The sequence below is a fragment of the Canis lupus genome, chromosome 20 (assembly GCF_011100685.1).
Source record: "Canis lupus familiaris isolate Mischka breed German Shepherd chromosome 20, alternate assembly UU_Cfam_GSD_1.0, whole genome shotgun sequence".
NCBI classification, from domain to species: domain Eukaryota; kingdom Metazoa; phylum Chordata; class Mammalia; order Carnivora; family Canidae; genus Canis; species Canis lupus.
In genome coordinates, this window is record NC_049241.1 from 29930431 (window position 1) to 29957800 (window position 27370).

Sequence of the window (27370 nt, forward strand, 5' to 3'; positions counted from 1 at the left end):
AAATATATGCTTTGAATATTTTTCTTTATTGCCAAGTATTTGTTTTAGAATATAATTTTTAACAGCTGCGTAACACTCAATTGTTTGAATGTTTCCTAATGTCTTTGACTGATTCTCTATTATTTTACCTGTGGAATTTTTCAAAATTTTAACTATGACAATTCTGTAACGAACATCTCTATGTGTGGTGTGTGTGTGTGTGTGTGTGTGCATGTGTACAAATCTCTCATTATTTCCTTAAATTCCTTTCAGAAGTGGAATCACTAGGTCCAAGGTCCAGTTTTAAAGTCCTTGATATATATCATCAAATTGCCCTCTTTGTATGTACCATTTTATACTATTACCCACAATGTGAGTTATAACATTATTTTGTTTTTTTTTTAGTTTCAGCTGACTTAAATTTTTTTCTGAGTAGGTACTGTATTTATCTGGTTCAAAAATCAAAACCATAGAAAAAGATACGGTTTTGCTATTCCTGCCCCCATCCCCCTATCTCTGCCCCCATTTCCCTTGGGGTAGTCACTTTGGTTAGTTTCTTTTGAATTTTTTTAGTATCTTTTAATGTAGATAGGAAAATATGTATATAAATTACTTTTCTTCCTTTTTTTTTTTTTTTTTTTACAAAAAAAGTAACATGCAATATACACTATTCTGTACTTTACTTTATTTGGTTTGACTGCTGTATAATGTTCCATTATGTGAATCCTCCATAGTTTTATTTATCTATTCTCCTGTCTAGCCTTATTTGAAACGTGTATCTTTTCAGCCAAACCAGGCCCAAATGAACCGTGATATTCTGGCCCTGCAGCAATACCACTAATAGGAGCAGGCAGCTATATCTTAATTTCCTAGACCTACTGCCTGGCCTGCTGGACATTTTGACTTCGTCTCCCAGGGTGTAGTTGGCAGTGTCTGAAACATTCTGAATCCAAGAAGGGAGAGAATTATAAAGGTAGGTTTATTTTCTTTGAAGATAAAGAAGCTTTGCCTGTGAGATAGGTCGTGTTCTAGTTTGCATAAAGAGCAACCCCTCCATTCTTATCTAAGGGATGGTGGCTTAGAAATTATGTCCTGTGTACTTTTTTTTTCCTGCATTGTTCTGGATATAACATTTATTAATAGCTTTTCATGTTTACACAAAATATTGACTAATTACTATTGTAATTTCATTTTGCAGATAAGAAAACAGACCCAGAAAAGTTAAGTAACTTGCTCAAATTCTCAGAGCTAGAAATATAGAGAGAATTAGGATTTAGGATTCAGACTTCATTCTTTTCTTTTTTCTTTAATCAACCCAACTCTTTTTTTTTTTTTTCCATTACCCAGTTACCCTATCCCTCCACCTCATCCCCTCCAGTGACCTTCAGTTTGTTTCCTATGATTAAAAGTCTCTTATGGTTTATCTCCTTCTCTGATTTCATCTTGTTTTATTTTTTTCCTCTCTTCCCCTGTGATCCTCTGCTTTGTTTCTTAAATTCCACAAAAGAGTGAGATCATATGACAGTTGTCTTTCTGTGATTGACTTATTACTTATTTTGCTTAGCATAATACTCTCTAGTTCCATTCACGTTGTTGCAGATGGCAAGATTTCATATTTTTTGATGGCTGAGTATTATTCCCCCCCTCCCCCACACACCATATCCTCTTTATCCATTCATCTGTTGATGGACATCTGGGCTCTTTCCCTTGTCTGGCTATTGTGGACATTGCTGCTATAAACAGGGGTGCTGGTGCCCCTTCGGATCACTACATTTGTATCTTTGGGGTGAATACCTGCTAGTGCAATTGCTGGGTCATAGGGTAGCTCCTGTGTACTTTTTTAAGGAATTCAACCAGCTGAGCCACCCAGGTGCCCCTTTTTTAAGGAATTTAATGTCACAGTTCAGGCCTGTTGTGTCCTCCCTCAGAAGGCTTTAGGGAAGAATTCTTCCTTGCTTCTTCCAGCTTCTGGTGGCTCTAGGCATTCTTTGGCTTGTGGCTATATTTTTTTCTTTTTTTTATTAAAATTTTCTTTTTATAAAACATTTATTTATTCGAGAGAGAGAGAGAGAGACAGAGAGAGAGAGGCAGAGACACAGGCAGAGGGAGAAACAGGCTCCATGCAGGGAGCCTGACGTGGGACTCGATCCCGGGACTCCAGGATCACACCCTGGGCCAAAGGCAGGCCCTAAACTGCCGAGCCACCCAGGGATCCCCAAGTGGCCATATTTCTTTCACATGGCTGTCTCTGTCTTTTTCCTCTTCTGTCTGACACAGACATGTCTCTTTGGGGCCACCATTTGGCCCACCTCAGGCTTTGATTTTAGTACTCTGATTCCAGAATCTGTGCTCTGCTCTGCTACACTATAACCTGGGAAATGCCACAGAAAAACTCTATCTTCTCTTCGACATGATAAAAGGACTGGTGCTTTCTTGCTCAGTGCTGCATCTTCATTGTCTTGTCCAGTGCCTTATGCAGAGGAAGTGCTCAAATGGAATGCCTTTATCAATAGTGATCCACTGACTATATGGAGGTAGGTTTTTGTGTCTCTTATTACTTTTCTCTGGGTTGAATCTCCTCAGGTACTTCAGTTGTTCCTTGTGTGAAGTTCAGAACCCTCCGCCAAATCTAGTTGCCCTCTTGTAGGTACTTTCTAACTTGACCAGTACTTCCCCTAAAATATGCCTTGAACTCTAGATACAAACTAAGCAACAGGATTCTCATGGTTTGCATACAGTATATCTTTTTTAATAGCATACGGTATTTTAAAAAATGTAGCCCTAGTTGTGAGGATGTAGAGAAAAAGGAACAGTCATGTACTGTTGGTGGGAAAACAAACTGGTACAGCCAATGTAGAAAAGCTGTATGGAAGTTGCTAAAAAAAATTAAGAATAGAAGTACCATATGATCCAGTAATTCCACTACTGGGTATCTACCCAACGAATATAAAAACACTAATTTGAAAAGATATATATTTATTGAAGCATTATATTATGTTAAATTACGGAAGCAACCCAACTGTCCATTGATAGATAAATAGATAAAGAAGATGTGATATATATATATATATATATATATATATATATATATATATATATAAATAAAATATTATATACAGACTGGAATATATATACAATATATATATTGTATATATATAATGGAATATTATTCAGGCATAAAAGATTGAATTCTTTCTATTTGCAACAACATAGGTGGATCTAGAGGATATAATGCTAAGTGAAATAAGTCAGTCAGAGAAAGACAAATATCATACGATCTCATCATATGTGGAATTTAAGAAATTAAACAAGCGAACAAAGAAAAAAGAGAGAAACTGGAAACAGACTCTTAACTATAGAGAATAGATGGTTACCAGAGGGGAGGTAGATGGGAGGATGGGTGAAATAGTTGAAGAGGATTAAGAGTACACTTACCTTGATGAGCACTGAGAAAAGAGTAGAATTATTGAATCATTATATTGTATATCTGAAACTAATATCAAACAAACAAATAAAAGTAGCCCTGGCTTGTGTTCATTTTAGAGTAACTGCTAAATTCATTGCTGATAATTACTAGATAAAGACATAAAACAACAGCAACAACAAACTCCATATACTAGTAACCCCACTCAGTCATTGAGTTTTTAGGGCCAAATTCAGTCCTTAGTGTAAATGCAGTTTTGATTGATTTTGGATTTTGGGGATGCATTATGAGATTGGAAAGAAAATAATCTAAACGTCACACTTTGGGGTTTAGTGGAAAGGGCAAGCACACTCATGAATAAATCCAGTTTCCTTCCTCATTCCAATTTGTTAAACCCATGGAAAAAAAGTTGTGTGCTATAAGAAGGATGAGCAGCTTTTTGCAAGAACAAATCAGGACCTTTATGACCAAATATTTGAGAAGAGAAACTTTTCTTTCTTAATTTCCACCTTTGGGGCAAGTCATTGGTAGCGTCTTTTTGTAAATCACATTTACCACTGCTTGTGTTAATTTTCATGTTCTTGTACCCTGAACAAATTTATGCTCTTGGTGTTGTATGTGCTGCATGTTTCACTGCTGTCAAAACATGTTTTTAAAAATGGCCCATGGGTTTTAACCAGTACAGTCAAGATCAATTAGATTTTTTTAAAAGTTAAAATCTACCTTAATATTTAGATCGGCAAGAAGATGTGGTTATGATAATTTTTACCTTTATGTGGCAAGATAGGACTGAGGTATACTAGTGTTTTTAAAAATGTTTCTTTTTTTTTTAAAACATTTTAATTTTTATTTATTTATGATAGTCACACACAGAGAGAGAGAGAGAGAGAGAGGCAGAGACATAGGCAGAGGGAGAAGCAGGCTCCATGCACTGGGAGCCCGACGTGGGATTCGATCCCAGGTCTCCAGGATCGCGCCCTGGGCCAAAGGCAGGCGCCAAACCACTGCGCCACCCAGGGATCCCCCTAAAAATGTTTCTTTTAATTAATTTTTGAACTAGGGGTTAAAACAAGGAAAGGATGACTTACTCCTAGTGGTGGATTCATGGCTTCCTATATTCCATTATACTTTCTCCTGCATCTTGAGGACTTAGATTCTTGGCAAGGAAACCTTTTGAAGACAAAGGCCCTCTGCTTGGAGCTCTTCCTTCTCACCTCTTACTTGGCTACTAATTCTACTTGGCAGCTTCCCTCTTCCACCGGGAAACTCATTCTAATCCATAAGACTTAGTTATTTTATAAGCCCCTTCGGTACCTTGTACTTCATTACATCTATTTCAATCTCTTAGTGTTTGTCCTTTACCCTAGACTGTAAACTCTGTGAGGCAGGGGCTGTGTCTCTTTTCAATACTCTGCCTCAGTTAGTGTCTGACTCCTAGTAAATACTTAATAAACTTTTGTTGACTGATTGGTCAGAAGCTGAAAAAGGGCTTTTGGGAGCAATACTTTTAATAATAGTTGCATTTGTGTGTGTGTGTGTGTGTGTGTGTATGTATGTATACATGTACATGCTAATAGCAGTGAGTGCTGTTTTCTTTCTGTTTTTCTTTGGGGGGCAGGGAGAGGGGCACCACTGCATCAAATTACTGAAGTGGAAAGAACAGTTGACATTCTGTTTTAAAGTGACCATGTATTTGACCCACTTCTTCTCTAGTAATGTCATCACGATTGTATCTCATTGCTGTGGGTTCTTGGAGGCTGACAGGCGGAACAAGTTGCTTCAGCTCACAGTTCTCATCTGTCATACAGAACAGCTTGCAGATTCTTATTATGTGAATGAAATATGGAGAGAGGGATATTTTTCTTCCTAGGCTATCAAGGTAATTGAAAGTAACCATATCGGGGGACCAGAGGGAAAATGCAGGAAAATAGACTGCTTTTGGGAAGGGCAACCCATTGGCTCTCAGTACTGTGGGGTAGAGTCTCATCTCCGAGTGCAGAGGCTACGGAAGTGTTCCCTGTGATCAAAAGGCCTAGGATTCGACCAGTACATTCTTTCAGTAAGGAAAATGCCTTGGTTCATGGTACCGCTCCTTAGCTCCCTGCTGAGCTACCACCACTGCTGCCTTTGGAGGTACATCTCTCGTGGGACCCCAGGCATGGGCTTGGCATGTTCGTTAGCTAAGGAAGAAAACTGCTTTAGTATTCCAGATCAATAAACTGTAGTGGAAAATTGGAAATGCGCTATGAAAAAATCATTAACCAGAGAAATTCTACTGTTCCCAAGTTTTGCATCAGAAGAAATAAATAACACTTGACTGCTCTTACAGTTTATATTTTACCGGCTTGGCCCTGGTGAAACAGAGTATCAGATAACACCATGTCAGTGACACTTTGCCTTCTAAATGGTCAGTTCTGCAGATGTAACCAGAGCTTTACAGAATAGGTTTAGTTCACAGGAAGCTTTCCACTTAACATTGGTCAAAAGTACCAACGTGGTGATGGGAAGCAAGGTACAGCTCAGCAGTCATTCGAGTCATGACTTTGTTATATTTCGAGATAGCTTTAAAATCACTTAGTCGAATAAAACTTCAAAGTACTGTAACTGCCAGGTTGCTTTATCTAATTTATGAAACAGAGGCAAAGGAATCAACAATAACCCTCCATTTACTATTATTAGATTAGCTATTACTGAAACCGCAGAAAGTATATAACCCTTTACTTTGTGTTCACTTGAATTTGGTTATTAAGCTTTGATGGAACTTTCATTTAACCAAATACCTTTGTTTACGACAATAAGCATGTTAAGTCTTTTGTGTTCTGAATTTGATATGACCATTTTAGTCCATGCCTCCCACAAAGGCACGTTAAAGTTGTAGATTCTATTCATTTGTGTAATGTCCAATATTTTCAATTCAATCCAGTTAGGGTCTTGCGTTTCTTCCCAACTTTAAGAAATGCATCTTTTCTCTGTTAGGCCTTCCTTTTCAAAAACACAACCAGGCATTAACAAACATCACAGCTCCATAAAAATTGATTTTTCAAAATTAAATAAGAATCTGGTGGGCTGAAAATGTTTTATACCTGATATTTAAAAGATATTTTGACTATTGCCAAAAGGAATCAATTCCTTCATGCTGTCTCCCTTACGGATGCCATCATATGCTGCTGTGTTGTGTAGAACTCAGGCTCGGGCTTGAATTTGTACCCCAATTCTGCTGTTTCACCTGCCTGTGACATTGGACTTCACCTTTTCAGGAGGTCTGTGATCTCTAATTGACTTTTCCTCAGTGTGCAATACAGTTCTTAATAGTACTTATCTCATAGTGTTATATGTGGGGGAATGCATATAAAGTCCTCAAACGTATGATTATTCAAGTAACTTGTATGTGTGTGTATGTGTGCAGGTATGTGTGTCTACACTCTACATATGGGTTGTCACTTTAACTAAAACCCCATGCTGATTCAAATTTGGGTTATAATAGCAGGAATGCTGTTATCCTTTCAGGATTTAATATTCTGATGTCATGGCTATATATAGAAGTAACATGAAACATGGTTACCATTTTGGATCTATTCAGAGCCACAGTGTGAAGATAAGTCATCATGAAGGTGGCTCTTTCAGTTGCTGAGATTGGAACTCAAGAACCAAATCCATATTCCAAAGAAGTCTTACTTTTAAATTGGGACCTTATTTCATTTCCTTTGAATTGACGTAAAAGCTAGGATAAAGAGTGTTTTAGATAAGTGAGCTAGAAATATATGGCCTTTCCAATAAGAAGGGCTCCTACTGACAATTTGTTGCTAATTTTTCACTGGCTCCTTCCCACATCTGTTAAGCTTCTGTAATTGCCTTGCTCTCTTTGCATTTTTTGTCCTTAATGCTGTCCTTTACGTCCACATTTTTGGGGTAGTGGAGATAGATTTGGAGAAATCTACACTATCTCACCCGATATCCTTTGACCTATAACCCATAGAGGAGCGACAGTAGGTCAGGCTGGGAAATGTGTTCTCTAACATTAGTTTCCAGCAAATTTACATGGTTCTTATGGGGATGAAATTTTTTCCTCATCTGTACTATCCTCTGTTGGCTTGAATAATGCGTCACAGAAAAAAGAAAACTTCTTCAGCTGTGAAAGTTCCAGCAAGAAAAAATGTTAGGCCTTTGGCATTAGTATAATGCAAAATAAGATAGCATTTAAAGATAGTCTCTGCTTCAGCTTCAGCATCATATTGACAATGCCCCTCACTTGAGTCAGGGATTGGGGACTTACTGAGATACACCATCTGGCAGAACACGGAAGGCCAGTCTTGTGCCAACTGACAAAGCTGCATCAGTTCCAACTTGTGTACTTTGCACATTATTGGATGCCTTGCAAAACGTTTATCACTTTTTAATTAGGAAGGACTAAGGGATTTTCGTACCCCAAAGAAAATGTCAGCAGCCCAAAGATAGAAAAATCATCCAGTGGGTCATAAAGGGCAGTAGGTATTTAACTTTGAGCTTGCACAGAAACAAGGACAGTTGCATTCTAGGATCTTGGTTGTGGGACATGTGTTCTTGGTCTGTCTGGGTGGACCTGGGGTCTGGTCTTTCTTTCTCTGACAGTTCCCCAGCTTGTTTCTCCTGCAGCATGGCCCGGCCTTGAGAGCACATGCCAAGAGATCAACTCTATTCTGCTCCTTGGCCTATCATGTAAACCATGGCCTGTCATGTTCATTAAAATGAAAATTTGTCGGATGGAATTTGCCCGACTGGCAGAATGGTTTAAGTGTCAGATGTTGTTAGGCCTGGATATAAATATTATGTTTTTATTGTTAATTAATTGCAGCGCCTCAGTACCAGTGATCCAAAATCCAATTTAGTCTGCAATAGGCCTGTGGATAAGGGCCAGAGATAATGAATGCAGAGGGAAAAAATGTATTCAGAGTTCCCATTGTATCTGTCAATGTCCTCTTAGAAAAATAGCAAATTTTGGTGTGTCACTTTAATTCAAAGGGTGCACAACGGGACAGAATTAAGACTCATTGTCTTTTGAGACCTCTCAAATGTTACTTACTGTTGAATCTGTGCCATTGCTAGCCTCGAATCTGTCCGAGCATCAAAATCCCCACATTTGCTGCTCTGTCTCCTTTCTGTGCTTTCCCCCACACTGCTTCCACCCCTGAGTCCCTTGTTGCATTCACAGCTCATTTTGGAGTCGTAGAACTGAGGTATCTAGTCCCATAATCCTTCTCATTTCTCTTTGCTCTGTTCATTTTCCTCTCTTCTATTCGCCATCAGTCCTTCTCTCTTTTTTCTTTTTTGGTCTTCTTTTTTGTCCTTTATTTTGGTCCCCAGACTCCACAGCCTATCTGTAAGTCTGCCACTGCTTGTTAAGATCATTTTGCTTCCAAATTGAGCTGGTGGCTGAATATCACTCCCAGTAACGCTGCATAACTGTTTGCATTAGAAAGGGGAGCAGAAATCTCGCCACTGGGGCCCAGACCTCAAAGCTGACTGTTGTTGCAGAGCCATGAGCCAGCAGGCATCTGCGACCACCATTCTCAACCAATGTTTTGTGGAATACTTGCTGTGAGCCTGGCATCTTACTCTGCCACCTTCCTGGTTTCCACCTTCCGAAGTGGGTGTGCCAGGCAGAGGAAGTCTAATTAAGACTTTGGAAGGCAGGACTCATGTGATCCAGTGGCCAGGGACCCTCCTTTAATTCCTGGCATCCCAGTCCCTGCCAACCTCGTTCTGCCCCTGTGATTAAGCCAGCTGAGAAGCAGGGAAGGGAAGATGAACTTTGGTGTGCTCTGAGTTTCCCTGTCCAGCAGTGTCTGTCGGATTAAAAATGAGAGGGAAGGAGGCCAGAGAATCTTCCAGATGGAGAGTTCAGAGGAGGGCACAACCAGACTCCCTCTCCGCAGTGACGTAGCTGGGCCATCAGAGCATCGGGCCACGAGCCAGGAGGAGTACAGGCTGCTGCCTGACCCTGTAGTAGAGTGGAGGCCCAGCAGAATGGTCACCCTTGGCTTGGGCTGGGAATGTATTCAAACCGGGCACAGGCAGGCATGTGGTGGAGGCAGAGCATTTACCCTGAGAGCTGGGTCAATCTGGTTAAAGGATGGGCCCTTCCTCCTGGACTCCTTTTAAGAGTGTGTTTCCCAATGCATATGGGCACCAAACCAAATAGGGAGGTGGTGTTCTTCACCTTCCTCTTAAGGAAGGTGACCTTAGATAGTCTGGAAGCAGCAGAAACAGCAGTGGCCATACATCCTTGGACAGACTCGCATGTGGACAGCAGTTCCAGACAGCAGGGGGGTGGTGAGGCACAGTGCACTGACAGCCACTCTCCACACCTTTTTGGTAGCGCAATTTTGTAACTGGTTTCGGCATTCATTAAAAAGTATCCAAGGTGGATGCTCCAGGAACAAGATTTTGCTCAAATGAAAACCGTTTTTTAGACTAAGGCTTTCTGAGGTCTATGTCATGATGGAATGATAACAAATGAGGTTAAACACTGAATATCTAGTTTGACCTTCCTTAAAAATTGATTATTTTAACGTTGCTTCTGTACAACCTCAGTTTCTCTCTCAGATGACCCTATTTTTCTCAAAATCAGGTTATATTCGAGTTTGGGGAGGGTTTTTCTTCTTGGGAGCAGAGCTGTTTGACTTGAAATGTCATCCCATTTTGAGGAAACATAGCAGGGCCACATTAGGGCATCCCTGTGCAAATGTCACATTGTCAAAGTGTCTCCCCCTGGGATTAGACTGGCCATGGTACTTCCCAGTCCTTCTGACTGGTCAGACAAAGCCACTGCTTCCCCATGGCCAGGGCACTAACCCGGCCAGGGTCATGCTCCCTGAGATTTCATGGAATTTGATTTGTCACTAGTTCTCTGAATTTTAACATGCTAATTATTGGCTGATTGGTATGCAGCTCCTTAGACGTCACCTAATGATTTTCCACAGGGCTCATACTCTTGGCAAATTTGCTTTTCCGGTGTCTGGCAAATATGACAGCATTGAACAGGTGTGGCAGTGGTGTGGGGTGTGTGTGTGTGTGTATGTGTGTCTATACAAGTGTAGGCTTCCATAGAGAGAGAGCTTTTCAACTTATGAAAGCCCTAGAATACAAATGAAGAAAAGGAAAAAAATAAACAAAACTAGCCCTAGTTTAAGAATTTTCAATTTTAGGGGTGCCTGGCTGGCTCAGTTGGTGGTGAGATCAGATGACTCCTGATCTCAGGGTTGTGAGTTCAAGGCCCATGCTGAGTGCAGAGATTACTTAAAAATAAGACCTTAAAAAGAAAAAGAATTTTCAATGTTAATAGTAAAGCAAACTTACAATATTCTATTATAAAGCAAATATTATTGAGTGTATGTTATGTGTCAGATACTGTTCTAGAGGATGTGGATTCAATGCAGAACATGATAGATGTAAAAAAAAAAAAAAAAAAAAAAAAAAGAACATGATAGATGTTGTCCATGTCTCTGTTGATCTTAGGGTCTAGTGGAAAGATTTTCTACACATACTTTGACAATATTGATCAGCTTTCTAGGTGAATAACAAAACTGAGAATTATTCTGGTCACCTCTCTGAACTCTAAATATATCAGAGTTTCACAAAATCTGAATTAGAATTTCTATTAGAAATACATACATATAAATTGAAATAAAACTTCTAGGAATATATCTGAGAAATGTCAAGTTTCAGATATCTTTGCTGCTGTTTCTTATGAGCATTTAAATCAGTATGCAGATTTGCAAATAATTCCATGTGTTTAAAATATTCATTTATCATCAGGTCGTTTAACCAGGGCTATGTTTTCCAGCTGCCTGGTTTTCACTGATACGTAGAAAAAGGTTTAAGAATCTTCTCTTAGTTGAAAATTGGCTATCATTTGAAAGGATGTTGCAACAATTTGTCGGCAGTAACAGCTCACTGAACGTAGCATAAGAAGGAAGACGAGGGCCGAATTTATTCAGTGTCTTCATTCTTGTGTCTTGTCCTCATTCCTGAGCCAACAGACTTCTTTCCCAGATATGTGGATAATTGTTAAAGACTTAAAGGTCAATAACCAATCCCTTAATGTGGCAGTCAGGTCTGGTGAGGGCTGTAGAATGCAACAGTGGAGGGAAACCCCTCAGTTCCAGGCAGTGTTGCAGTAAGTCAGGGGCAGTTGGTTCCCAGAGATGGGTTTCAATTGGGAGAAGATGAATGGCAAAGGAACTTTCCATATTTGACAACAATGCTTGTTTACATTCAGACTGGTTTTAAAGGGTGTTGGATGCTGGATAATGGAGTGAAGGGTTTGGGGTTGGTCAAGATTTTCTAGGTGGCAAAAAAAAAAAAAAAAAAAAAAAAAAAGATTTTCTAGGTGGCTATCTCTGAACAACCACCAAGGTAAATCAGGCCAATTCTGCTCTACCTCCGTGTTTATATCTTTTAGGAGCAGCTGAAGCCCAAATCTATTTGGATTGATTTAAATCTAATCTGTCTTGCAGGAGGTCATATGAAGGTTCCAGAGTCTGTGTGCTCCAGAGCAAAATGAGGATGATCTAGGCCTGAGGGGACTGGGAGGTGGTGTACTGCCTTATTGCTGCAGGTGAAAATGTATTCATGGCCTATAGAAATTTAGTTCCTTGGCTTTTTGGTCAAGGCAGACATGGGAAAGAGAAGACTAGTTTGAGTGGCTGTTTCTGACTTTTGTCTAGAGATATGTTCTTTGGGCATTGAAACCAAAGTTTTTTTATTCTAACCTGCTCCTATTTTGGATGCGTAGCACACCTATGTGGAAAATGCTCGGGCACCAGAGATGTGCACCGAGACTATAGAATCCATGTTACTTGTCTACTCAACAAATTACTAAATTTCAGTGTTTACTGCAGGACTCACAATGCACCGGCTGGTGTGGCTGGTTTGAACAATAAAGGCCATAGGTCTTAAAGGGTTTAGACATTAATCAAGGTGATAAAACATATGCACAGAAGGAAGTAATAATTTAAGTCAATACCATGTATGCCAGTCATAAGGCATTATGTGATCAAGATGAGCCCAAAGTTCTGTTTTAAGATCAATCCTGCCACCTATCCCTATGACATTCTGAGAACTTGCAGTCCTGGCCACCCATTCTTGCTCTTTTGCTCTTAGCTTCTTAGTCTCAACTGGATCTTCTCATCACCTTGACACATGCTCAGGTTTTTTACTGTTTACAACCTCACAAGAAAACATTCTTTCTGTCCTTAATCTTCCTCCTGTTTACTGTTCTCACTCTTTCCCCCTTCATGCCCAAATATCTAGGATTGCCCTTAGCCATCTTCTTTTTTAATGATTTCCACTTATTTCTTAGCCGACTCCAAACTGAATTCTGTCTCCACCAGTCCCAAGTTCTCATTGAGTTCTTCAGTGATCTTCACATTGGGCATTTAAATTTCTTCTTTTTTTTTTTTTTTTGTATTTTTAAAGATTTATTTATTCATTTGAGAGAGAGAAAGAGAAAGAGGGAGCAGATGCAGGGCGAGGGGGAGAGGGAGAGAGAGAATCTCCAGCAGACTCCTCGCTCACCATGGGTTCCAATGCAGGGCTCGATCTCTTGAGCCTGAGATGATGACCTGCACCGAAATCAAGAGTCAGATGCTTAATGGACTGAGCCACTCAGGCACCCCACATTGGGTATTTTTAGTACTTATATTACTTGACCTTTCTGTGATACTTAAGGTATTTTGTTTCACTTCTCTGGCAACTATTCTCTCTGCTATATGGGGATCATCCTCAACAAACTGTTGACTGTTTAACTTCCTCAAGAATCAGATTTTCCCTTCCTACTTGGTGGCATCTCCCTGGACAGCCGTGTCCATACTCACATCTGCAGTTACTTTCTAGGCACAGAAGACTCACCGCTCCCAAACCTCCTGTCTGACCTATAGATACACATATCCATCTCCTGACCTCTGACCTGGACATTTCTTTCAGCTCTCTCAGGCACCTCACATGCATTATATCCACAACCAAAGTGGTGATCTGGGCTCCTGATGTGAACCCAATGGGATTCACTCAATGGTCTTGTCCAACCCCAACTCAGAAAGGAAAATTGTCCTAAAGATGGTAATATGCAAACATAGGTTTAAAATCTCTTTTCATAATTGATCTCTAACCTTAACATACTGTGATCAGAGAACTTTGTTTGATATCTGTTTTGTGGTATTTGTTGAGACAACCCTTGTGGCCCAATATGTGTTCACTTGTTCCTTTAGTTCCATATGCACTTGTAAAGAATGCTGTGGCAGATTGTTTTTTCCACAGGTGGTTACACCAACATATTTATCCAGTCCATGTGCTCATCTTACTGAACACTGACTAACACTCCTCCTGCCAAGAGAAGGACCCTTTGTTCTCTTTGTTCTTCCTTGAGTCTCGATGAGGGTTTGTGACTGCCCTGACCAATGGAATGCCGTCTAAGTGGTATTAATATGATTTCCAAGCCTAGGCCATGAAGAATACAGCTTCTGCCTGGCTCCTTATTTGGGAACTGTTGCCTTGGGAATCCAGCACCACATTGTGAGACGTGGAGAAGCCACATATAGGTGTTTTGGCTAATAGCCCCAGTTAAGGTCTCAGCTAACCTTCAGTAACAACTGGCAAACATTTGAGGGAATGAGCTTTCAGATGATTCCAGAGCCCAGCTTCCAAGGTTTTCAGCTGAGGCCTCGGGCATTGTGGCATATAGAAGCACTGGCTCACCATCCTCTGTCAGAATTCCTGTTCCATAGAAACAATAAATTACTAAACTTCAGTCATTAAATCTTGGGTATTTTGTTATGTAGTAGTAGGCAGCTGATGCAAGTATCTATTCTATCACTGCTACTTGCCTACTAGTATTTCCACCAGCTTACTTTTGGTTTCTGTTTGCTTAGTGTATAGTCTTCTATACTTTCCCATTCAAACTCCCTTTATGTTTTAAATATTTCTTCTAAACATTATGTAGCAATGTTAAAAAAAATCCATTTAAAAATATGTTTTAACAGATGTTTTAATCCATTTACTATGATTTGTGATATATTTGAACTTACTTTAAGTATTTTCTTTTGTATTTTCTACTGCCTGTGCTTTCCTTTGCTTCCATTCTAGTCTTCTACAGAGAATCGACTGAATTTTCTGTTCTTTATTTTGTTCTCTCAGTTGGTTTGGACATTTTTATTCTTTTGGTGATTACTCTTAAATGTTTTAAAATTGTGAAATAGACCATACATATAAGATAATTCTTGGAGGTGTTTATCTACAGTTATTTATAGTTATTGTATTGTTTTATATTATAATACAATATATAATAAACTGAACATTTTAGATTCCTCTTCCCTGGCCAAGAAATAGAACATTACATATATTCTAGAATCTTCCCCAATGCTTCTCATTACATCTCCTTCCTTGCCTTCAAGCTAAATGTTGTCTGAATTCCATGTAAGTCATATCCTTGCTTTTCTTTATAGTTTTTGCCACTTATATGTTATATTCCAAAACAAGATAGTATATATTTTTGCCTTTTGAACATGTCGTATATATGAAATAATATATACATAGTCTTCTGTGATTTGGTCTTTGTTTTATATAATTTTGAGAGGCATAGATGTTATGGGTGTGACTTTTTCATTGATTTCTCAAAGCTGTGTAATATCCCATTGTAAGACTGTAAAAATGTATGTATTCATTGTACTCTTGATAGATATTTGGGTTGTTTTCAGTATTTCTTGGCATTCTAGCGATGATGCTCTTTAATAATTTAATCAGTATCTATCTCTTCCTTCTAAGTAATTCATTCCCCTCCCTTATTCCATATAATTGCAGCCAACAACTCATTTCACCTTATTTGCAAACCCTAAAAATGGTCGTAGTTGTTATTGGAATTTAGAACCAAGGCTTAGTAATTATTATTCAATACTTATTATTTATTATTAAATTTACTAGATTTATCATCATGCTTGCTAATGTCTTTATTTCTCATTGCTTTTAGCTCCTCATCTCTTCTACCTGGGGTCAATTCCTTTTTATTCAAATATGTCTTTTAGGGATCCCTGGGTGGCGCAGTGGTTTAGCGCCTGCCTTTGGCCCAGGGCGCGATCTCGGAGACCCGGAATCGAATCCCACGTCGGGCTCCCGGTGCATGGAGCCTGCTTCTCCCTCTGCCTGTGTCTCTGCCTCTCTCTCTCTCTCTCACTGTGTGCCTATCATAAATAAAATAAAATAAAAATTAAAAAAAAAACAAAAACAAAAAAAACAAATATGTCTTTTAGTATCTCTTTTAGCAAAAGTAAACTTCTGTGATCAGGAAACAATCCTCCCCCCCCCCCCCCCCGCACTGAAAAATGTCCTTGTTTCTCTGTCATTCTTGAATGATAATTGGTTTAGCATGGCTGTAGCATTATTTGCTGAACTTTTTTTTTCTTCCCCTTAGTACTTTGAACATGTTATTCCATTGCTGTCTTGCTTTTATTTTTGCTGATGACAAGTTGTTTTGCAAGGAGTCTGTTTTTTCTCTCTGGTTGACTTTAAGACTTTCTATCTTTGGTGTTTTGTGGTTTCTTTCTGATGTATCCACCTGTGGATTTGCTTTTATTTATCTTCTGAGGTCTTAGTGTACTTTTTTCAGGAGGATTCATGTCTCACTCTAGAAAATTTACATTCATTATCTTTTTATATTTGTCTTTTCCTTTTCTTTCGAGCTTGGCTATTTGGATATATACATATTTAAATTATCACCAGATTTGCTTAGCATTTCTTTGTGTTTAAAGTGGAAAGGCATATATAGGTCAGTGTCTATGCCAGACCATAAATCTCTCATATTTTACAAATTGCAATGTACTATTTTGTCTAGTCTTCCCAAGATTATGTTCACCCCAAATTATCTTTCCCCCAATTCCATTGCAATCCATGTAACAGGGGGATAGGGAAATTTCTGATGTTGTCTCATGGAGGGGCTTTATATCTTGCATTAATATTCCAAGATTTCTGTCACAGCCCAGAAGTCTGGTCTTGTTCTTCAGTGATCATGCATCAGCAGTAATGGGTTCTTCGGTAAGGGCTAAAGGAGGTATATAGGATATTGAAGGAAAGGAAGAAAAAACCATGGGAAAACCATGGATTAGTTGGCCATTCCCAACCACTGCACCTTTAGGAGATGTGAGGACCTAGCCAAGAATGACAGAAAGAGGAATATTCCAATTGTATTTGACCATGTGGAATCACCCTCTGGGTAATGATGTACTGATAGAGAATGTTATATCAGCCCCTTGAAATATCATTACTACAGTAGTCCCCTGCTTATCGACTAAGGTTACATTCTGACGCCTTCAGTGGATGGCTGAAACTGAATGGTACTGAGCCTTGTTTATACTATATACATATATGTAACTATGATAAATTTAGTGTATAAGTTAGGCACAGTAAGAAATTAACACAATAACTACTAATAAGTTAGAACAATATTCTATAATAAGTTATGTGGAGAATGTGGTCTTTCTTTTTGTTTTTAAAGATTTATTTATTTATTTATTTATTTATTCATGAGAAACAGAGAGGGAGAGAGAGAGAGAGAGAGAGAGGCAGAGACACAGGCAGAGGGAGAAGCAGGCTCCATGCAGGGAGCCCGACATGGGACTGGATCCCAGGTCTCCAGGATCAGGCTCTGGGCTGAAGGCGGTGCTAAACCGCTGAGCCACCCAGGCTGCCCTGTGGTCTTTCTTAGAATATTCACCCTTCTTCATGTGATGATGTGAAATGATAAAATGCCTATGTGATGAGACGAAGTGAGGTGAATGATGTAGGCATGACAAGTAGCCTTAGGCTACTATTGACCTTCTGACAGTTTGTCAGAAGGAGGATCATCTGCTGCAGACCACCATTGACTATCAGTAACTGAAACCATGGAAAGCAAAACCTCCAATAAGGGGGGGGGGGGGGTGGATCTCCTGCATTGCTTAACAACTCTCATTTACCACATCTCTTGCTGTGTTGACCAATGTATGCTGAGTACATGGTATTTTTTGATCACAGGGAGCTTAATTTAACATGTCAAATTTTGATTTGAAATATCAAGTGGGGCTTCCTCGGCTTTGTGAGTTTCTACCTAGGTTAAAGGAACTGTACCTGTTATCTTGCATCTTTGTACTCATGGGCGCAAGTGGTGAGGTCTGGATTGGAAGGACCAGGGGCCTCATATCAATGGAACAGGCTCTCCCATGGAAAACATTTTCAGAGAAATGGAAATAGAGTACGCAAGAAAGATGACAATGGAAAAAGTAAGAAAATAAAATGCTGGGTCAGGTTGAGTGTGCTGTGTAACGTTTAACTTTATTTTCATCTCTACACTTTAGAAGCCATTCTCATTCTGTTCAGGAGTTCACTCCCAAGAAGATTTGACTGTTGGTCTGACTGGCTTGTGTGACTTAATTCTGGCCAGAAGTGTGCGCTGTTTTCATTTGATGACAGTCTTTTATTGGCCTTTTGTTAGTGGAGTATGAAGCATGGGTTTTATCAATGGCTTATTTGGCCAGTGTCACCACATATGATGGCATATGGAAATTCTACTTAGAGGCACAGAGAGAAAACGTTTGGTGTTTTACTCGCAGATAACTCCCTGCTTTCGTTTTTATCTCTTTGTAGCTTTGAAGCTCAGCAAAGAAGGAAAATCCATTGAGAACAGTCTGTAAAGGTAAGTGTATTTATTACATGGCCTTGACAAACATTGCCTTTACAACATTGATTTTTCTTTTATTCAGAGATTTAAACACTTGGATTAAAGATATAGCTGACAGGACAACTTCCTTAACCACCTGCTTGTCCTCCCTCTTAGGCAAAAGTGCTGAGCAATAGTTAGCAGAGAGCAGGAAGAAATAAAATGATGTGCTGAGAGTAGCCAAATGCAATTGTATGCTTGCTGACTTTTGCTTTCTTCTCAGCAGTTAAGACATTCCAATGGAGCTAAGTTTACTAAGATTAATGCTAGCTGGAAAAAGAATGCACTCGTACTGCTTCTAGTCGATGGTTAAATAAAACCAGCTGGCCAAATAAAGCATTTAAACTAAAATGCAGAGTGGCATTTGAATTGGGTTGGATGAAATTTATCATGAAAGTCAGTTGTGCAGTTGTGTGGAGGAGCTAGTTTTGTAGAAAGGAGCAAGCCAGCCAGTTTGGTGTAGCTAATTTCATTCAGCCCAGTCTCTGTGGAATCTAAGTGAGTTACAGGAAATGAACTTCCAAGTTCGAAGCAATGGGAAAAGTACCTATCAGCTTTCTGTGAAACATTGCAATCGCGTTGGTTTTACATGGAAAAATGTAATTGTTTCCTCTTTGCTAGGTATATTTATAAGCATACCACTGTACAGCATTGTTCTTTGATTCATTGTTTAATTTCTGTTCTGCATGAAGTATTTTAATTTAAAGAATTCATTCTGGGAAATTATAGGGCTGCAGTTTCATCAAGAGTCTTTGGTGGCCAGGGTGAAATATGCCATAATTTTACATTTGTTTTCATCATCAATTATGTTTTTGACAATTTTAGGTTTTTTTCCTGTCATTTTTATTACAGCAATCATGACCGTGACCACTTTAGTTAAAGTTGAAAAGCCATTTTGATTTACCTTCTATTTTAAGTTATTCCTAAACTTTATGAAAAATCTACTTCTGAGGCTGAATTTTTAATGTTTGTTTCGAGGGTGAAAAAGAATTTTACAAAGGAAATTGGAGAAAGCCTCTTTTGAATGATCAAAACATGAGCTATAAAAACACCATTTTGAGGATTTGCTTTGGGATGACTAAACTGTGGTGCATGAAGTCTGGTTGGCGTGGAACTTTCTCTAATGGTTTTCAGCCATATAACTTCCACATCCCTGGACCACTGAGCCATATCTTGGAATAAAGCAGTACTTGATAGCTTCTTAGAAATAAATTCTCATAAATTATTGGAGTTGGTGATAATGTGGCAATCTTCAGAACTTTGCAATCTTTAGGTATGGTTACGGTGCTCCCATTTTTCTTAGAGACTGTTTTTCACATGGTACTCCATTTCCTCTGCTCTCAGTGAAATTCCTTTGTTAAATTGGTATTTGATCAGACATGGATTTAGTCTTTGGTTGGCTTCTATCAGCTGTTGGACCATGGACACATTATTTACTCCCTCTGCATCTCAGTTTCATAGTTTGTGAAATGGAGGTAATAATATTGTTTTTCTCATAAGGTTGTAGTGGAGGTTAAATGAATTATTATTAGGTATTAAGGGCTTGGTCGGAACAGGTCCTGGCCTGTAACAGATACTCAGGAGATGTTAGTTGCTGCTGCTCTTGTTAATACTACCGTCATCATCATTATCATCAGATCAGCATCCTTCTGAATTTATTTGTTAGACATTTTGAGAAGTCTGTGCTTTTTGGAAGCTTCAGGCTAATGTTTTCAAAATGAGGATGTCAGTACTAAAAAAGGAGATATTCTACTTTGTTTTTAGGAATGAGAGGAAAAACTTACTTTCATGTAAAGTGAGAAGGGGGCCTCTGGATGTCAAATTTGTCATGTTGAAGTTTTGTAGGCATCAGGGTAAACACTTTTCCTTGGCTGTGTGTAGGCAATTACTAATTAATCTAGTCTTAAGAAATTAGCGATCTAAGTCTTGGCAAGTGTAGAGGAACTTCTCCCTCTTCCCCTTGCTTTCCCTGTCTTCTGTTTTCTCTTCCTAACAGCACCTTGATTTTATTTTGAGGTGGTTCTAACAGTGGAGCTGTAACCGGGGGCCTCACCCAGGGGCCTACACTCAGCCTAGGGATGGGTGTATGATCACTAGCTTGGTTAAGTGGGTGTGCATGTGCAATCTGAATCTTGAGCTGGGGGATTCTCCATTCTTCCAGTGGGCATTCTGCTCTGAAAATACCTACTCTGAAACCACCTTAGCAGTCCCCATCCCCTAGTCTCTATGTCTGTCTTGGCAACTGATGATTACTAAGCCTTATTTTCCAATCTACTGTAGATTCACTGAGCCCATAGTTTCCTTCCAGTGATCTTCCTCAAATTAGCCAACTGGCTTCAGTTGGTTGTAATCACAGACGCCTAAGTGGTAGAGTAGTTTATACATTAGGGAGCTAGGTCTGGGATAAACGGGATGTGTTTGGAGGTTTACAATCAAAATACTATTCATTACTTTCTTCCATCATGTGTAAGCACCTGAACACTTTGCAGTAGATTATAAAAGGTGTAGAGATCTCAATTTCTATTTCAAAAATGGGCCATTTTGCTGGACTTCACACTGTGAAGTCACTTCTGGCTGCTTCTCTCAGCTCTCAAAGGATGTGTGTGTATGTGGGGGTAGAGCTGGAAATAGCAAGAGGAGCAGAGAGGTCTTTCCTCCAGTTTTGGGGGCCCTGGTCTCTCTGTGGTCTGGGGGTTGTGAAGGAACTGTGATTTCCTTCTACTTACTCCAGCCTCCCCAAACAAAACTCATTACATACTTTTCTACTTTCCCCTGAATTTTTATTCCTCTTTTGAACACTTGCCTTGCCCTACTGAACACCTTCTTGTCAACGATGTGTAAAATGTGATTGAAAACTCAATTATTTTGGTCTCTGGCACTGCTTGTGGTTTTTCGAGAACGAAATGGGCAAGTTTGCTCTGTTTCCCCTTGTGTCTTGTTTGTTGACTACTTCTGCGTTCTGTGCAGTGCCTAGAACAAAGTCGGTTAATGATTTTTTCCACAGGAACATCAATTTTGCACTCCTACTGTGAATAAGTAGCATTGCTGCCTTATATGGTAGAAAGAGCCTTAGCTGAAATGTTAAGGAACATGCCTTCCAGTTTGGGCTCTGTTGTTGGTAACTTTATGATTCTGGGGAAAATATCTTAACTTTTCTTAAGGTCTCTGGTTCCTCACCGATGAAACCAGGATAATCCTTGCTCTATCTACTCCATAGAGATGTTTTGAGGTTGACATAAAGATAATGTATGTGAAAGTGTTTAGCCACTTGTCAAGTGCTGCATAACATCAGTGCATGATGGTGATGATGCCATTTATGTTAACCAGGTGGAAAAATGAAGGTATCTTTTAAAATTTTTTTGTAAGGTTGGGTAGAAAAGGGACATAAATTTAAATACAAAAGTAAGGGATGCCTGGGTAGCTCAGAGGTTAAGCGTCTGCCTTCAGTTCAGTGCGTGATCCTGGGGTCCTGGGATCAAGTCCGACATCGGGCTCCCTGTATAGAGTCGGCTTCTCCCTCTGCCTCTTCTCCTTCTCCTCCCTCCCTCTGTCTCTGTCTCTCTGTGTCTCTCATGAATAAATAAATAAAATCTTAAAAAAAATAAAAACAAAAATAAAACTCTGCTTAGTGCTTGTGCTGGATATTCTTTGTGCCTCCAGCTCCTTGCTCCTCTGAAAGGCTCTGTGCCCCAGGAGGCTAACCCCTACTGTCAGCATTCCTTGGTCTTCTTTGCTCTCTGGCTTTCTGTTGAATTAGCCAATGGAAGGCACTGGGTTAAAATCCATGAATGTGATTTTGGAAAATTATTCCTTACCTTCCTTGCAGCAGTGCAGTTGGCAGTGGCTCTGTCCCTCTAAGGAAGGCCACGGTTCCTGCTGTGGGCCTTTCTTTTGCAGCTAGAACTCTTTCCACTCTCTGAGGGCTGCACCATCCCTTTTCCACTTCAAGTCTGAAGTGGCAGCAGGTTTATTTGTGCTCTTTGGTACTGAACTGTCCCTTCTGGCTTCCCTTAACCTTGCCCACACCTTTTGTTAAATCCATCCCAGATATCCCAGATATCAGAGCTGCTGTCTCTTTCCTGATGTGACCTTGATTGCAGAGAGGAACTTCTTTCTTTGTATTTATTTCTGCCATTCTCAGTTCAATTCAACAAATGTCTACTTAGGACTTACTGTGTGCCAGGGACATAGTAAATGGTTATTGTAAACTTTAAAGAACTGGACATTTTGGTGGTACACTTGGAAGGATTATATCAATCAGGTTTTTAAAAAGCAAGTTTTGGTAAACTGAAAAACCTTATAGTAACCCTAGTATGTAAAGGCATCCAATATTACATGTTACAAATTATCTTTTAAAATTCACTTTTATTTTTATCAAAGCAACCTATCTACATCAATTTTAGCAATATTTTTTGATACTCCCCATTCTTACCACTTTTAGTCCCCTCAGCCCCCTAAACATAATTATATCACAATTTTTATTTGAATCAATATGTAGTATTTACATTATCATGTTGGTCTGGTTGGTAATGTGTTCTTTAACATGTAACTTTTGGTCTTCCTTAGAAGAATTAACATATGCTTTCAAAATTTGCTCACTTTCCTAGGCATCTATTTTAGGAGGTGTAGGTAGTCATAGCATTTCCATTTTAGATGTATAAATGAGATTTGAGACTTAAGTATTTTGCCCAGAATCATACAGCTAGTAAGTGTCAGAATTGGGGTTCAGCACCAGCCAGCCCATCTACAAAGCCTGCATTCTTAATCATGACATTGTTTACTAACACTGTCACTTCAGTTGTTATCCTAATGGCTATGTTAAAACAAAACAAAACTTGAGGTCTCTCAGATTCAGAATCAGTAGATCTGAGATAGGGACCAAGAATCTGTAGTTCAGAAAGCTCCACAGGTGATTCCATTGATCAGCAGGGTTTGAGAACTTCTGTTCTATATCCTATCATTTCTGTAATCACCGTCCTCAACATCATCACCACTACCATCATCACCACTACTACCTCCATCAGCGGCAGCAAATGACAGTCTTGTGCTTTTAGTAGCTAAGTAGAAATCCTGGTGTTTGGTAAAGCAGCTGCTTTTTGACCTGCTAGGTGAGATCACACTGGTGGGTGATTCAGGTAATAATTTATCTGGCCATTTTTAAGTTTGACCAGTGCTTTGGGAAGAAATGTGCCCCACAGATGTAGACAAGGGTATTTTTTCACCTCGGTTGTTACTTTATCTGGTAAAAAAGCAATAAGAACCTTGTCTCTGTACTCAGCCTTGACCTCATAGGGACTCTTTTTTTTTTTTTTTTTTTTCTCTGAGTCCCCTAAAATGACATCTAGGGGGAATACAAAGCTCAAGTAAAAGAGAAACTTTGATGTCTTTGTTCTATTTGATTTCTACCCCCCCTTCCTCCCATGCTTGTGGCATTTCTTGTTTATCAGGCAGGAGAGAAGCAGTAAAATTTGGCCTGGGGTTTTCTCATCCCTAGGTGTGAAATTATTTCAGAACTATAATAATAATACTTTGCATTTCTATAGTCCTTTTATTTGAAGATCTAAAAGTATTCTGTTGGTGTTAATAGAGCTTCCTAGCACCCTCTGAAGTAGGTAAGTATTATTAGAGAAGATTTCCTCCAAGAACATTTTCACTTCATATCCCATGTGTGACTTGAAAATGCTTTTGTATTATTTGGGAATCTCAACTACTTAAAGTGCCATGCATATAGGGCACTTGTTTGCTTTATATTCAGTCATCATTAATTCCCAGCCATTGAGGGAAATAGAGTCTGGCTTCCCATGAATAGGTGTGGTATTTATTTAGTGAGAAATGAAATAAAAGCATTTTGTTATTGCTTTTTATTTGAATGTTTTTTGAAAATACTCAGTAATGTTCACCAGCTATGGAACTGTCTATCTTACAGCTAATTTTCCTTTTTGTAAGTAGCAAGACTTGTGGGAATATGTTGATAACCAGTGGGAGTTTGACTTGGTAATGTGTCCTTTGGGAGCTCATGACATGTCAAGCCAATTAAAAATACAAACTGAGTTTGCATTCTTATTTAAAGGTTTAATTTTGAAAAATTGCTTTGAATGTTGCATACCTGAATTTTAATCATACATTCATGCCTACTTGGTTTTTTTTTTTTTTTTTCCTCAAAATGTTGGGAACTTTCAGTGGTGTTGGGAGTGTCATTGATGCAGAAGTGCTGCATGTCTGCCATAGCACATGTGGAGGAGCAAAAATTTCCTCCTTCAAGAACCTTCTAGCTGGGCTAAGAATCAAATTGACATGAGACAGATTAATAGGAGAGAAACACATTTGATTTCATACATATGGAGAGTCCACATACACATTGAAATTCCAAAGATAGGCAAAATGAGGTATAGGTGTCATTCTGAATTAAGAAGAGGGTAGAGGTTGGGACTTTATTTTTTTTAAAAGATTTTATTTATTCATGAGAGACACACAGAGAGAGGCAAAGACATAGGCAAAGGGAGAAGTAGGTTCCCTGTGGGGAACTTGATGTAGGACTCTATCCCAGGACCCCTGGATCATGCCCTGAGCTGAAGGCAGATGCTCAACCACTGAGCCACCCAGGTATCCCACGTTTGGGACTTTAAAGGGAAGGACTGTAATTCACAGGAAGATGAAAAAGAGTAAATATTTGGTAAACAAGTGTTTGCTGGATCTCTCAAATGGTGGGTCAAAGAGAGGACTTTCATGAAACAGGCTTTGCTATCTAGGTTCCTCCCTATCTACCAGGTAAAGAGCTTTATCTCAAATCTGCTGGGTTTCATTGCTCTTTAACTGAAAATAATTATCATGTCAAAGTGGCCTATCTTGGGGCTGCCTTGGCTTCTCCACAGAACATTCAGGAAAGGCCCTCTGTTCCTTAGTCTATGCTGGTCACTCTAGAAAGTTCCTTGTCCATGCAGTGTTGGGTGGCCCTGCTGTGTCTTTCCAAAGGAGGTTGGGCTCTTTTTGATTTCAGGGACTCAGTATTCATTTTCCCAGCATCTCCTTACCATCCCCATCAAATGTCCTGTGACTTCCTTGGAGATCTGCCTGGGAAACTGAGTGCTAGCCTCCACTACTTTCAGGACCTAGAAAATCTCCAGTTTCTCTTCAATAGTATTCCACCTAAACAAGGTGAAAGGAGACAGAACAGTTTTGAATAACACAATTCAAATTTGTTTTTATCCCTGTCATTTTTGCTGGTGTCTAGCATATATCCTTCCATGAAAGAAAAATCCTTAGTGGAGACCAGATTTTTGGGGGGATGATTAGAGATGGCCTTCTAGTACTTTCTGCATTTGGACAAAGGGAATGCAAACTCTCTCAAAGTAATTGAGATAAGAAAGGGGATATATGGAGGGATAATAAAATGTACAGCTTCATATCCTTAAAATATGCTGCCCATCAATGAGACGAGGTGATGGATCAGTGTTTGTGGTGTGTTTTATGACCTTAAGGATGGAGAGAGCATCAGATGATCACGTGTTTAATTCTTTCCGTGGCATTTCATTGTCTTCTCTTTCGGGAAAAATTCCCCTAAGGCCCATCATCTGTAGATTTGGAGGAATGTGGGCAGAACCATGAATCTTTGCACCATTTTCTCCTGAGTCTTTTGCTCAGGAGGTCACATAAATTTGTTGCTAATTATGTGAAGATAGATTTAAAAGTGAAAATGCTTTTGGCTGTAAATAATCAGAAAGTAACTTGAAATGGTTTAAACAATAAGGGAATTAAAAAAAAAAAAAAAAGCTTCCAACCCTCTCCATGTCTACCTGCTGAGCCCCATGGATGTCATGATTGATGGGAAGGTGGGCTCTGAATGTCTGGAATCCAATCTCAATCCACTTTTTCCTGGTGCCAAGCGACTGGGGACCCACCAGGGTGCCTTTGATGGTTGTCACTGTGCAGCAATGAGAGGATTTTGAGCACTAAGTTGTTGACAGATTGCTAAGTATTGTCAATTATTTTGTGAATTTCTCTACCAACTTCCATTTGAATGCAAAATAGAAGCCATCAGAATAAGGCAAATGAATTATCTCAAGGAACAAGATATCCCAAGGGGGCAGCTCTAGGTTGTGTTAATTTGGTGGCTCAACAATGTCATTTAAGTCTTCATTTCTTGTTTTTTTCCTCTGCCATCTTCACTGTTTTGACTTGGTCCTCAGACTGGCTGCCTTAATGGTTCTAAGGTGGCTGTTAAATTCTGGAGTGTCACCTGGACATATGGTAGCATCCATTGGTATAGGAGACATTTATTCTTTGTATTCCTTTTTAAAAACAAAGGACCTTTCCTGTAACCCATCTAGGAGGCTTCTTGTTAGGTTACATTGGCTGATTACAGCCATGTACTCCTTCCTAAATCAGACACTGGCACATTGGATGAGATTACCTTGTTTGGCTTGGATTGGTGCTCTCCAATTTTAATTTATTCTTGTCAGGGTACACCTAGAAAATGATAACATTTGGTCAGCATGTTTGTTAAACAGATGAGGCTGCTTATATCTGGACGTGGCTGGTGGGTAGGTGGGTGTGAGTGTGTGTTGGTTTTCTTGACCCTGTTCTGCCCAGCTGCCTTAGGGGCTAAAGAGATGATATCTGAGCAGCTGCAACCCATTCTCTGCTTTAAACTAATCAGGATTTACCCCTGAGCTGAGGTTAATCTCATTTTCCCTGGGTACATGGCTTTGTGGAGGGAGGACACTCCAATATAATTGAGGTTTTATGGAACGCCTGGGTAGCTCAGCGAATGAGCATCTGCCTTTGGCTCAGGGTGTGATCCTGGAGTCCCAGGATCGAGTCCTACATCAGGCTTCCTGGATGGAGCCTGCTTCTCCCTCTATGTCTCTGCCTCCCTCTCTCTGTGTCTCTCGTGAATAAATAAGATTTTTTAAAAAATGAGGTTTTACTTTCAAGGCAGAAGAAGGGATGGCTGTTGGGTGATATGCTGTGTAGATATTTCTTGTCTTTGTATATAGAGCTAATATCCTTCTTTGGATCATTAGTTCTTTATGGAGAAAGGACCACGTTTTGCAAATGTTAAGTGCCCAATGATTATTTGTATATTGAACGAATGAATATGTACTCATGTATTTGACTAACTGATGTTTTCAACATCACTGACCTCCTGAAATGTGCCAGGAGGTTAAGAAACATGGGCCCAACTGAGATTTTACATCTAGGGAGGGAGACAGATCACAAATAATACATATATAAGTAAAAGTGAAGTC

At 39.4% G+C, this 27370-nt stretch overlaps 1 protein-coding gene across 1 annotated transcript in view; it reads left to right on the top strand.

Annotated features, from left to right (window-relative positions):
* The window catches only part of FHIT (fragile histidine triad diadenosine triphosphatase), a 1445250-nt gene that overhangs the window by 16899 nt on the left and 1400981 nt on the right, over positions 1-27370 (top strand). The window contains exon 2 of the mRNA NM_001308549.1: positions 18050-18098. The gene's annotated coding sequence lies outside the window, so the exon portion shown is untranslated. The remainder of the gene's footprint in view (positions 1-18049; positions 18099-27370) is intronic.